Raw genomic sequence first — 12,156 nt, 5'->3', positions numbered from 1 at the left:
ATTTTGTGGTTTATGGGCATATTTCAGTAACGAATTAACAACAATGTCCATTTACTGAGCACCCGCCTGTTGGTTCCTTACTAGGTGTTTTACAGACACTTCTCAGCGAGGCTGACAGAGTTCCCTTCCATGTTGACTCGTTTCAACATCGGTGACAAAACTTTTCCCAAGTCACTGATTGCGAGGGCCAGAGGTGGAATCTGGACCACCTCTGTGTCACCCCAAACTTTGTGACAAGATGCAAGAAGGACTCCAGGTCCCAGCAGGCGTGGGCTAGAGCGAGCATCACACACATAGGAACTCACACAAACTCTATGCGATGAGAGAAGGCAATTTAAAAAGTTCCAATGTATTCACCCCACATCACCTCATACAAAGCCATCACTTCTGAAAGCTCTTGTGCGTCCTTGGAAATCCTCTTAGCTGCGCTTCTCCCACACCCATTAATTACCAGGCAACCACAGAAGTTTTTATGTCACTAAAGATTAGTTTGCATTTTCTAGAATATAAGTGAAATCATAGCGCATGTGTGCCTGCCTGCCTTGACTCTCGTGGTTATTCTGAGACCCATTCACGTTGCTGTGTCTGTCAACAGCTCCGTCCCTGCCATTACTAAATAGACGGGTGGGCTATACGTTTATCACCATCTGCTTATTTTGATGGGTGTGTACGCATGTCCTTGGTTTGTTTCTAGTATTTGACTATTACAAAGAAAATTATGATGATTATCCGTGCACAGGTTTTTGTGTAAACACAGGTTTTCCTTTTCCTGGGACAATACCTAGGAGTGAAATGGCTAGACCACAGAGTAAGGGAATATTTAAGTGCATTAGAACCAATGTAAGGGCTGTCCATTCTGTGTTCTCACCAGCAGTCTATGAAAGTTCCAGTTATTCTACATCTTTGCCAGCACTTGATTTGTTCAGCTATTTTAACTTTTAGATACTCTAAATGTGTCCTGTTGTGATTTTAATTTGCATTTTCCTGCTAACTAAAGACATTGAGGATTTATGAGGTTCTTATTTGCTATTCATATGTGCTGGCCCTTTACATAAAGTCAAATTTCTTGACCATTCTTAAAAATTGGGTTTTGGTATTATTGAGTTTTGAGGTCCATGTATACATAGACATGTAATACATGCAACATATGTACATATTCTACATATGTCTGTTAGCACATATGTCATTTGAAAGTATTTTCTCCCAGTCTCCAGTTTATCTTGTCCCTATTTTAGCTTTAAAATAAGTTCTAAATTTTTATGAAGTCCAAGATAACATTATCTTTCCTTTTAAGGATCATTTTTAGGTTGTGTATCTAAGATATCTTTCACTTACCTAAGACTATAAAGGTTTTATCCTTTGTGAACTTCTAGAAGCGTTACAGTTTTAGGCTTTACCTTTAGGCCTATGATCCATTTTGAGTTGACTTTTTTATATGGTATGAGGGGTGGGTCCAAGCTCACTTTCCTACATATGGGTATGCAATTATTTCCATGCCATTGGTAAAAGACACTCTTCTTTCTCCACTGAATTGTCTTAGTACCTTCAAAAATTAATTAGTTGTGTGCCTGTGACAATATTTCTGGAAACTGTTATGTTAATTTGATCTACATATTTGTCTTAACATCTTATCACTATAGCTTATAATAAGATATGGGGTTAGTGAATTCTTTAATTTTCTTGTCAACCAAAATTCATGCTAGAAGTTTGACTGAAATTTCACTGAATTGAAGAGCTTATATGGAAAAATTTGCATCTTACTAATATTGACTGATCTGTTCTAAGAACATAGAATATGTTGTCATGCATTTGTCTTCCTTAATTTCTTTCTGCAATATTTTTTTGCCTTCCAGATACAGGTCATGCACGACTTTTGACATATTCCTACCTATTTATTTTACGTCCTTGGTGCTATAGTAAATAGAATTGTGTTTTTACATTTCAATTTTCTGACTATTTATACCTAATATATAGAAAAGCGATATATGGTGTACATTGATCTTATATCCTGCAACTTTTCTAAACTCTTTATCAATTCTAGTTTTTTATGTAGACTCCATTGGATTTTCCGCAGAGATAACCATGTCATCTACACATAAAGACTATTTCTTTCCAGTTTGGATACTAAGCTGTTGGTTTCCTTCTTCCAGCACAATGTGACACAGAACTTGTGAAAGCAAATGTCTTTTCCTTGTTCCCAGTCGCAAAGAGAAAACATTCAGTCTTTCACCATTAAGTGTGATACTAGCTATAGGCTTTTGATGCTGCACTTTAACAGGTTGATAAAAGCCCTCTTTATAGTTTCTTAAAGTTTTTTTGAACAGTTTTTTTGAATACCAAACTCATAAATTGAAATCCTAATCCTCCATGGCATGGTGTTAGGAGGGGAGGTCTTTGGGTGGGGGGGGTGTTAATGTGTCATCTTGCAAGAGTCAATCATTAAATGTTTGAAATCTTTCAAGTTGATTGTTAAATATGGTTCTTACAAAATATTAAATTATATGAAATTACAATTAAGTATATTAAAAGCAAATATAATAAATGCTTACAATTCATTAATTCCTAATTATTGTATGACATTTACCACTATCTGTTCTCTTGGGGTTATTTCCATGTGTTGTAACTATATGTTGGAAATACATTTTAATAGTATACTTTTGAGACTTCCCAATTCATTGCTCAAGGGTGTCACATCTGTACATTAAAATCAGTGATAGGGCCTCCCTAGTGGCCCAGGGGTTAAGTCTCAGCACTATCACCACTGCAGCCTGAGTTTGATCCCCAGCCACTTTGCTGACCCACATAATGCAGCAGACCTCTCCTGTCTCGCCCGCTGCTCCCCTCAGCAGTGTATTTCACCAGATCTGCCTGTTCTGGTCCCCACTCTGTCCCTGGTCAATCCTCTTATTCCCCTCACCTCTGGCCTACACCCCAATTCTTCTATCCAAAAATAAATAAAATCTTTAAAAATAAAATAAAATCAGCCAGAGAGCACACATTTACACTCACTTGGCAAATACTACAGCACAGGTCTTAATTTATCACTTTGTTGATTTTCTAGACTTAAGAAAATTATGGAGAAAACATTGATGCAGCTTAAACTTAAATATGTGTCATGCTATAGCTCAAACACTGTGAATAATCATTGGGAGTATTATGAGTAAATATTCTCCAGCAGTTGAGAACAATTATGGAATTCAGCAAAGAAGTTGCTCGCAACATTGACAAATGAGTGAAGTTCAAATGTTTCACTTTGATCTTACTTGTTAAGATAGATTAAAATATCAACTAGCATTTATGTTGTAACCATACACATCCGCCAATTGAAACCATATTTTGTCTATGGATACAAGAACGTGGCAAAAATCAACAAAAACCTTCTGAGGGAAGAAACTGCCAACACGGAAGTTAGAGTAAAGAGTAGTGAATATTTTATTATTTGCCAATGGTTTGTTACATATACTTTATATCAGCAAAATTAATTTTTTTTAAATATCCAGGTAATGAACAAAATTCCAACCTTTATGGGCCAGCCTATGTGCACTGACTGCCTTTTTCATGTTCCCTGAAGATTTGCAGAATCTGTTATCTTTCATACAATGAAAGACTGCGAGACAAAATGAGCAGAATTTATTGTGGCTTGCAGACTAATATTTGCTGTGCTAATGCAGTTACCCTAAATTACTGTCTGAGACAAACTAGTGAGCCTGACCAGACCTGGATTATTCTACGAGAAGGCAAAGAAACCCTGAGGGGTGGAGCTGATTCATTCACAAAGTAGATATTCAACTTTTCATTATCGCTAAGCTCTAAGCATATCTAGAGGCAAGGAAGCAGCTGGACCCTCTTCTATGTACAATCAGAGATTCTTGCTTCGAAATAGTGACCGCATGCACAAAACGGAAGGACCCTAACACGGTTGGTGATGAGCAGATCCTAGAAAAGCATGATTTATGCTCATTTCATCACATTTTGTTTGCTTCTGAGGCAGCAAAGTTGCTTCTTTTTTCCCCTTTCCAAATGTGAAAGATGTGCTTTTCTATGGATTTCAGCTGTCATTTAAGTATGAAATGCTGTGTCCATACTTGCAGAGTGGAGGGGCCAGCTCTCAAGGGCTGCAGCAGGGAGCAAGCAGGTATGGCCCTGCTGGAGGCAGAGAATTCTTTAGACATCAAAAGAAAGGGAGGAAACAGCAGGCTGGGGAGTTGGCTAAAATCAGAGCCTTTTTTGGGAAAACACCTTTGCCTTTTGCTCCTCCCTGTACCCAGCTCTGTGAATAATCTGAAAACCACCTTTGTAAATTCTGTAAACAATCTGAAAGTCATTCCTTTTATTTATTTTAATTTTTTTAAAGATTTATTTATTCATTCATTTATTCATTTATACATGCACTGGGTACAGTCAGAAGCGCGGGAGGGTGAGAGAATTCACCAGAACCAGAGGGGAGAGCAGAGCAGGCAGAAGGACCAAAGTACACTGCTGAGGGGAGCAGCGGGCAGCAGGAGAGGTCTGCGCGCCATGTGGGACCCTCCTCCAGTGGCCGGGGAGCAGCCGGGGATCGAACCGGCGCTGCAGAGGCTGCGGGCGGCTTTGCAACCCAGCGCTCAACCGCTGCACCACCGGGGAGGCCCCATGAAAGCCATTCCTTTCAAAATTTATCTTTCTTAGGCTTTTCCCAGGGTTGAAATCATTAAGCAGGATGGGAGTGAGCCTAGCAAGACCCAGCTGGGCTGTCTTCTGGTTGGGTATCGGTCACGCCTGTTCTCATCGGTGTCGTCTCAGACGTTCTGGCACTCTGAGCCAGAGTTAGCATCTTCCCATGCTTCCCCTACCTATTACTACTGATAGGATTCGGGGGATTATTTCTCCTATCTGAGTTGTAGGCTTCTCAACATTGAAACGGAAGTGAAAACTATCCTTTAGGAATTTTGTAAAAAGTGTCTAGCCCAGGCCTCATCACAAGTGGACTCCTGAAGGGTTTCCTGTCTTACTGTGTTCCTTCCTCTTTGCCTCCTAGCCTGCATGTCCACCCTCCCTCCCTAATTTCTTCCTTCCCAGGCTCATTAACAGAAAAATTATGATGATTGTAGCAATCAGTACGAGCTTTTCCAGGTCAAGTTTCATTGTGTTCCATAAGCAATACGTGCCTGAATTGTTAACTGACCCCTGGGGAGAACATCTCCATGGGAGTCGGGCCAGCAGGGAAGAAGAGGGGTCGAGAGGGAGGATCCTTCACTGCCATGAGGTTTAGGGAGGACCAGGAGGCCAGATCCAGCTATTAAACCAAGCAGCCGGGAGAAACAGGCTTCCGAAGAATCAACCCACGCAGTCTAGGCCACCTAGCAGGGTTCACCTGAACCACGTGGAAAGCACACAGGAATCAGCCGTCTTCCCTGTCCTCAGGGAGGACAGACACAGAAACCATTCTAACCTGTACAGCGAAGGGCTCTAACCGCTAACCTTGCATTGGGCCTCGCATAAGGCACTTTGCAGTGAGCACTGGAGCCAGTAAACCCTCCAAATACAAGGCAGCCAACTGGTCAGTCAAGGTGCAGACTGAGTGTGGAACTGAGATCAGGAGCACGTAATGCTCAACATTGCAAGTGTGGCTGTGGCAAGAGATCATCGCGTGGCCCAGAGCAGGCATGCTCAACAAAAGGCTGCTGGACCAAGTCAGACCCATCATAACAGGTCCAGCGATAATGTTCACGGTGTTCAAGTAGGAACTTGGCATTGCAGCCAGCATAGTCTAGGGGATTCATTTCTAGCATCCCTAAGCCTCACAGCAAAAGTACAAATTATCTATGATTTTAACTTTGTATAGAGGGAGTAACAGAGACCCCGGTAAAGTGAAATGTAAGGTACTTGTATAGCTTCATAGTGGCAAAATTAAGACTCATCACCAAGCCTGTCAGATCCCCAAGTCCTGGGGAACCCCTAAGTCTCTGTCCCTAAATCTACTGAGACTGACTATCTTAATAGAGGACTCTTTCTTATAGGTCTGATGACTAGAAATAAATTTGGTGTTGAATCGTGTTTGTTTTTCCAGGTCAGTGTAGAATTATAGAGTTTCACTTTGGACCACACATTCAGAAAATGTTTCCAGACGAGGGCCCTGCCCTGGATGTGGAGGTCAGGAACATGAGGTCTTGCACCTACCATCCTCGACCCCCTCACCCCCTAAGAGGTAAGAACCTCCAAATCATTTCTGCCTGGTTGAAAGTGGGAGGTGGGCAGTGAGTAAAGCCACGCCTCCCCAAAATGCCCACATTACTCCCTGCAAAGTCACAGAAGGCTGCTATGCCTACAAGTCTATTGTTAATATCCAAAGACCTTCTCAAAGAGGCCCTGGCTGGGCTTGAGTGGCTGAGAGCACACCTTGTACTGATTTTAGCATCCTTTAATGTTTGCAGAAGAGCATAGCTCTGAAATAGAAAGACTGACCCAGTTCCGTGACATTTTCCCAAGGATGTCACAACACTCCGTCTTCCCTTCAGCCCATAGAGAGCTCCGGAGATCAGGATGAAAGGCGATGTGACTTCCAGCAGCTCCATCGAAAGATAGTGCTGGGACTTGGCTGAATAATTCAAGGCCTAGACAGTCAGACATTCCTCTGGAGGTGCCTCCCTCACCTTGGAAGGCACACGGTCCCCTCAATGCCAATACATGTGAATGCTGGGTCCTTCAAGGGCGCGCATTTCAGCCAGGACAGAGATGGTGTACAGGGTCCAGAGAGAGCCACAGGGACACGGGGAGAATGCTAAGAGGCCTTCCCAGGGGTCATTTTCAACAGATGAAGGGAGAATGCAGAATTGCCAAGGCACTCCCCAAATCCACAGAGCAGAGAGTGGCAGAGTCTGTCTTCACAGTACGTAGGATGAAAGCATGTCGCAAGGGCCACATGTCCAGCCTTTCTTAGTATACAAGTGACACAGTTTTATTTGACTTTCCTTCTATATTTTTTTCCTGCTATAAAAAAAAAAGTAAATATATGAGTATATCCAGGGAAGGTGGGAAGTGTATGATTCATCCTCCATAAAAGAATATAACCCAAGGGCCTTCCTGGAGGCACAAAGGGATAAGCACAGCATATGAAGCTGTCCGCAGCCTCTGCAGCATGAGTTCGATCCCCAGTCAGGGAGCTACCCACATGGCACAGCAGACCTCTCCTGTCTCGCCCGCTGCTCCCCTCAGCAGTGTATTTCAGTCAGTTTGCCTGTTCTGCTCCCCACTCTGTCTCTGGTGAATCCACTTGCCCTCTGCATCTCTGGCCTGTACCCCAGTTCTTTTATGCATAAATCTTAAAATAATAATAATAATAATAAATCTTAAAAAAAAAAAGGATACAATATGAAACAGTTAGTCTTGAGTCTGTAATAGTTATGTCAGCCTCTGTTTGAGGCTCTAGGAATTTGCTCACCAAAGGTACTGTGTCCCTGACAGACAGCCCGTTAGCTGCAGGGACAGACTCCTCGGTCATGTTTGGTAGACAAGGGTCCTTTCCTGAGTGTCCCCATTCTTGGTGTGCCCTCACACTGACCTGCCTTCCATCCTGGTGTCCCTAATGATACTTTCCAGAGAGTTCTGTCTGTCCTTGCTCTGAGTCACACTCCCTGCACACACGAGACTCTCCCTGCCCTCCCAGCCCCAAACCCCTTGGACTTTCCACTCCCTGCCCAGGACTAGCTATGTGATTGTCAGCCCTTAGTGATGTGGAAAAAGAAACAAAGTTTGGCTTCAAGATGGCAGCCACCCTGTCTGTGAGCCACCTGCTCACTCATTCTATGCCTGCTTCGGGAGGTCACCAGGCTCAGAAGGCACAATCACTCAGCGAACCTTTCATGACCTCAACTTGAGCCAGCCTTGACCAAAACCGGGGATCTCCACCCTAGACAGTTACTTTTGGTTCCTTCAACCTACTGGCTTTGCCATGTCTTCAGGCTCCCCAGACATACTGAATACCAATTATGCGTGCCAGACTCTCGGGTCCTGACTCTGGTGTACCGGGAACATATTCGAGTCAAGCTACTTTGCAGTTCTACCTGCTTTCTAGTTCCTGGAACAATCCTGAGCCAGGACTTCCATGCCCGTTCTCTAGCCAAAGATAAGGTCAACGAGGTTAAGTCATTTTCCTGATGTGGCATCACGAAGCAGGGGTGGGGCTTAGATTGTGAAGTGAGTTTTGCCTTTACTTTTGCAGCACATCCAGATATTGTCCCACACAGGGACACGAGTTCCTTCTCTGCAGACTGACCTCATTTCCGGTGCTGCCTCGGAGCGGGAGCCAGAAACATCAGCCAGGACCAGAGTCGAAAGGTTAGGTTTTTCTCTAAAACAAGGATTGGAAGTGGACAATAGCTGTAGATGTAGGACGTGTTCGCAGAAATCATGTTCTGGCTCAAAAACTCAGATAAAATAAAATGCAGCTGTTAAAATGTCTGAGGTCAGGGTTTACCATTGTTCCTGGAACGTGTTTTTGTTCATTCTTTTTCACGACACGCTGGCATCCACCGTCATTTGGTATGGTGCACCCTGCACAACTAAACATCATGGGGACCAGAGTAGGGGGTCTGAGACATCCAGTGACTATTAAATTTGTGCTACAGGTAACTTGGAACAAATCGTCAAAATCCCCCAAACGCAAAAGATGTCAAGCCCAAGCACAGTTTTTGGAGGGACTTACTAATCTCACAGACTTGTGAGTTTGGGAAAAATCAACCTACAAATAAGCTGGGAGAAATCATCAGGGTGTTAATTTCTTTACATGGAAAGTCCTACAAACAAGAGAATTCAGGTAATCACCCGAGTCTTTGAATTATTTCCAAGTAGCTCTGTGTCCTTGGGCCAAGCAGTTGACCAGCCTGTGCCTCAGCCATTTGAACCGGAGTAAAACATTTAGTAACTAGGATGGGCTTTAGGGCTTAATTATCTGATCCTAGTTTCCTGTGTTAGATGAGAGGAAATGAACCTTAGCCAGGTGAGAGCCTAACAGAGCTCCCAAGGTGGGCTGGCCAGGTGGAGGCTGTGCAGGTTTCTGCCCCTCAACACCCCAGATATCCCCACTCAGCCATGTCACTACAGGCACATTGGCAGAGTCTCCATTCATGGTTTCTGAAAAAACAGACCAAAATGTACCCAACCCTTTATAACTGAAACCTGAGCCACGATGGCTTGAGATCTATTTTGGTGCTTTCTTGAAATAAAAGAAGAGTCGGGTGTGCCTCCCATTTTCTTTTTTTGTGAGGTTAAATCACTATATTTAAGTGAAGTTTCTTTTGCTAATATGCACTAGAAAAGCCTCTGAGATGCTGAAAAAAAAATACAGGGAGTTACGAGATGATTGTGGAGCAGAACAGAGATCAGAGACTGATAAAAAGTCTTATTTCAGCAAAGCATGAAACTCAGACATTAACAATATTGTGAATCTCACCCTCCAAACACTGACCCCAGAGAAAGGGGCTGCAAGGCATAGGAAGTCAGACGGAATCGAGGAGGCATAGCCAGGAGGACAGGGGAGCTGAAATGAGGCTCTGGAGGCTGTGTGGTGAGCTCACACCACTCTGCTCCGTCTGGACGCCACACACTGTCTGTCCACATGCCGCCCAGTCCAGAGGACTTCCTGCAGGGGTCATTTCGCATTCTCTGTATCCCTCATGCATAAACATGAAGGAGATGCTTGGATTCTCAGGCCCCAGGGGTCCAGGTAAAGCATCCTTCGTACCAAATTTACCCTCCAGTGACTATCTGGGAAGACAAAGGGAACACTGACTTGCCTGTTGTCCTAGAAAGTGGGGCAGAAACTTAGGAAATGATATTGTCTGACAAAGCAGACGCCCAATCTTTCCTTGTGACAGATTCAGAAGGAACTCGAAATATCACCTAAGCAAGGAACTCCTTTATGGTTTGAGTTCTCTTTAGAAATGACCCTGCTAAGAATTTCTGAACTACCTCTTGTACACCTCCAGCGATGGTGACATCACTACCTAACACCGTTCCATGTGATTGCTACTCAGATATTAATGATGGAAAGATACTCTGAACATAGACTCAACTTGTCTTCAGTTAAGGGTCATCATTGATCCTAATCTCTCTTGGGATATATATGGCATCTAAGGCTCTTTCCAGAAGAGGCTCATCCCTCAGCACTACTTATAAAGGGAGGGATGTTTGTAGCTAATGTTATTACTGGACGAACAGTCTATTAAACACCCTTACTCTCATGTCCCCCTCACTTAAAAGGGTAAATGTCCTTCGATCAGATAGTTACCTATCATTCAGCTAGAATTGATGTCTAGTCACAAGCAGATTGTTCATCTCTCATTCTATTCTACCAACTATGAAGTTATCAAAACAGCGTGAATGAAACAGCAGAGTCGCTGTGATTTGCAAAATAGAAGAAAACAAGCATTGAAGTCATAAACAATTAGAAGCCAACCAAAGGCCACTTGACTCCTTCACCCCATGGTCTTGTGCTGACGGCAGCTCTGGGCATTTCCAGTCTAATGAAATCACCGTTGGACCTGCCCTCTCCACTGGGCTGGTTCAGTAGAAGAACTCAGCAGTGATTAGGCACTTCCTTTCAGATATAACTTAATGAAGACAAGAAAGCAGATTTCTCCCAGAGCAAAAATTGGATTTAAGAGCACATGACTCCACTTTCTCTTACTAAAAAAAAAAAAAAAAAAAAAAAAAAAACATATTTTCAAGCCTGGGAAAAATACTAGAGACACAATGCAGATTTTTTTCAAAACTCCAAAGTTTCTGTTTTGCAGAATTCTTGAGCATATCCCCAATTTTAAATAAATATTAGACTGTTTAATAGACTATATTCAAATTTGGTGCAATAAAAATTACAATAATTCAAAATATACCCGAAAAAAGTCTTAAATTTGAAAATTTTCTATCTTTTTAAAGAAAAACAACCTTTGATTGGATCATTTATTCTATTTTTATATACCTTTAATTTCCTCTGAGTAATACTGAATAAACTAACCATTCAGAAATAATTTTCCTGGAACACTGACAATTTTATTCTTTTTAAATTTAACCCCAAACCCATATTTCCAAGTTCTTGATTCACTATGAACTTTATCTGATTTCTCCTTCTTTCTGGATTCTCTGGAAGCATCCAGCTGTCCTCTGTCCCCTCATTGCCTATTAAGGCAGGAGAGATAATTCTGGCCTGAAGCATCTCAAAAATAAATTTGAGTTAGTCAGATAACCTCCAGGGCATTTTTCATTTGCTAGAGATGGTCCTGCGGGGTAGGAGGGAGAACAGCTTCCTTCAGGACTTTTCGGTGTCTGTCACAGAATGTGTTTTAGTAAATGCTCATGTAATCCACTTGTACATCAGAGAGTAGAAGGCTCGTGTCCCCAGGAACTGAGCATCTCAGCTCCTTCTAAGGGAGATCTTTTACCCAGCATTTCTGTTCCTCGAGAATCCATCCAAGGAAGAAAACCTTTTCATTTCAATATCTTGCCAAGGAACATTCTTGGTTCAACCCAGAAGATTTCTGTCTGATTCAACATTGGTCAGAACATCAATTAGAGAAGCTTCGGGAATCACAGAGCCAGTGACTTGTGCTGGATGAACACGGATGCCTTTATTTTCAATGTGAATTTCAACATGAATTTGATGAACAACTTATCAATTGTTTTTTGAAAAGTGAATGCATCTGAAAATTTCCTCATTTTAAATATACCTTTTAAAATAAAAACAGAAAAACTAATTTGCTCTCTGCCGATAGGCTGATGGGGTCTTTGCTGAGAGACTTAAGAGTTCAAGATTTAGTTATTCCTAAAATTCCACAATTAAACAATCACTGATTTCAAAAGGTAAAAATAATTTCTTTGGTTTGTAAATTAGTCACTGTCACTCTAGGAAGGGCAGGGCCTGAGAGATTTCCTCCTTGGGTGTGTCCATCATGCCCTAGATGACAGGAAAGGTGATCTCTGGGTAATAGATTCCTAAAATAATGCCACAAAGAATATATCATGATGAAATAATGTACTGTGCCCCAAAACAGATGTTATCTATAACAGTGTTTCAAATGCACATGGAAAACGTATTCCACTGGTTTCACAGACCTCCCACAGCCATGACTAAAAGGTTAACGAAAATAGCAAGAGGGCCTCCCTGGTGGCGCAAGGGGTTAA

The sequence above is a fragment of the Talpa europaea genome (assembly GCF_964194135.1).
Source record: "Talpa europaea genome assembly, chromosome: 6".
Lineage (NCBI taxonomy): Eukaryota > Metazoa > Chordata > Mammalia > Eulipotyphla > Talpidae > Talpa > Talpa europaea.
The sequence above is the reverse complement of the archived record's forward strand: the minus strand, read 5'-3'. Positions refer to the sequence as shown.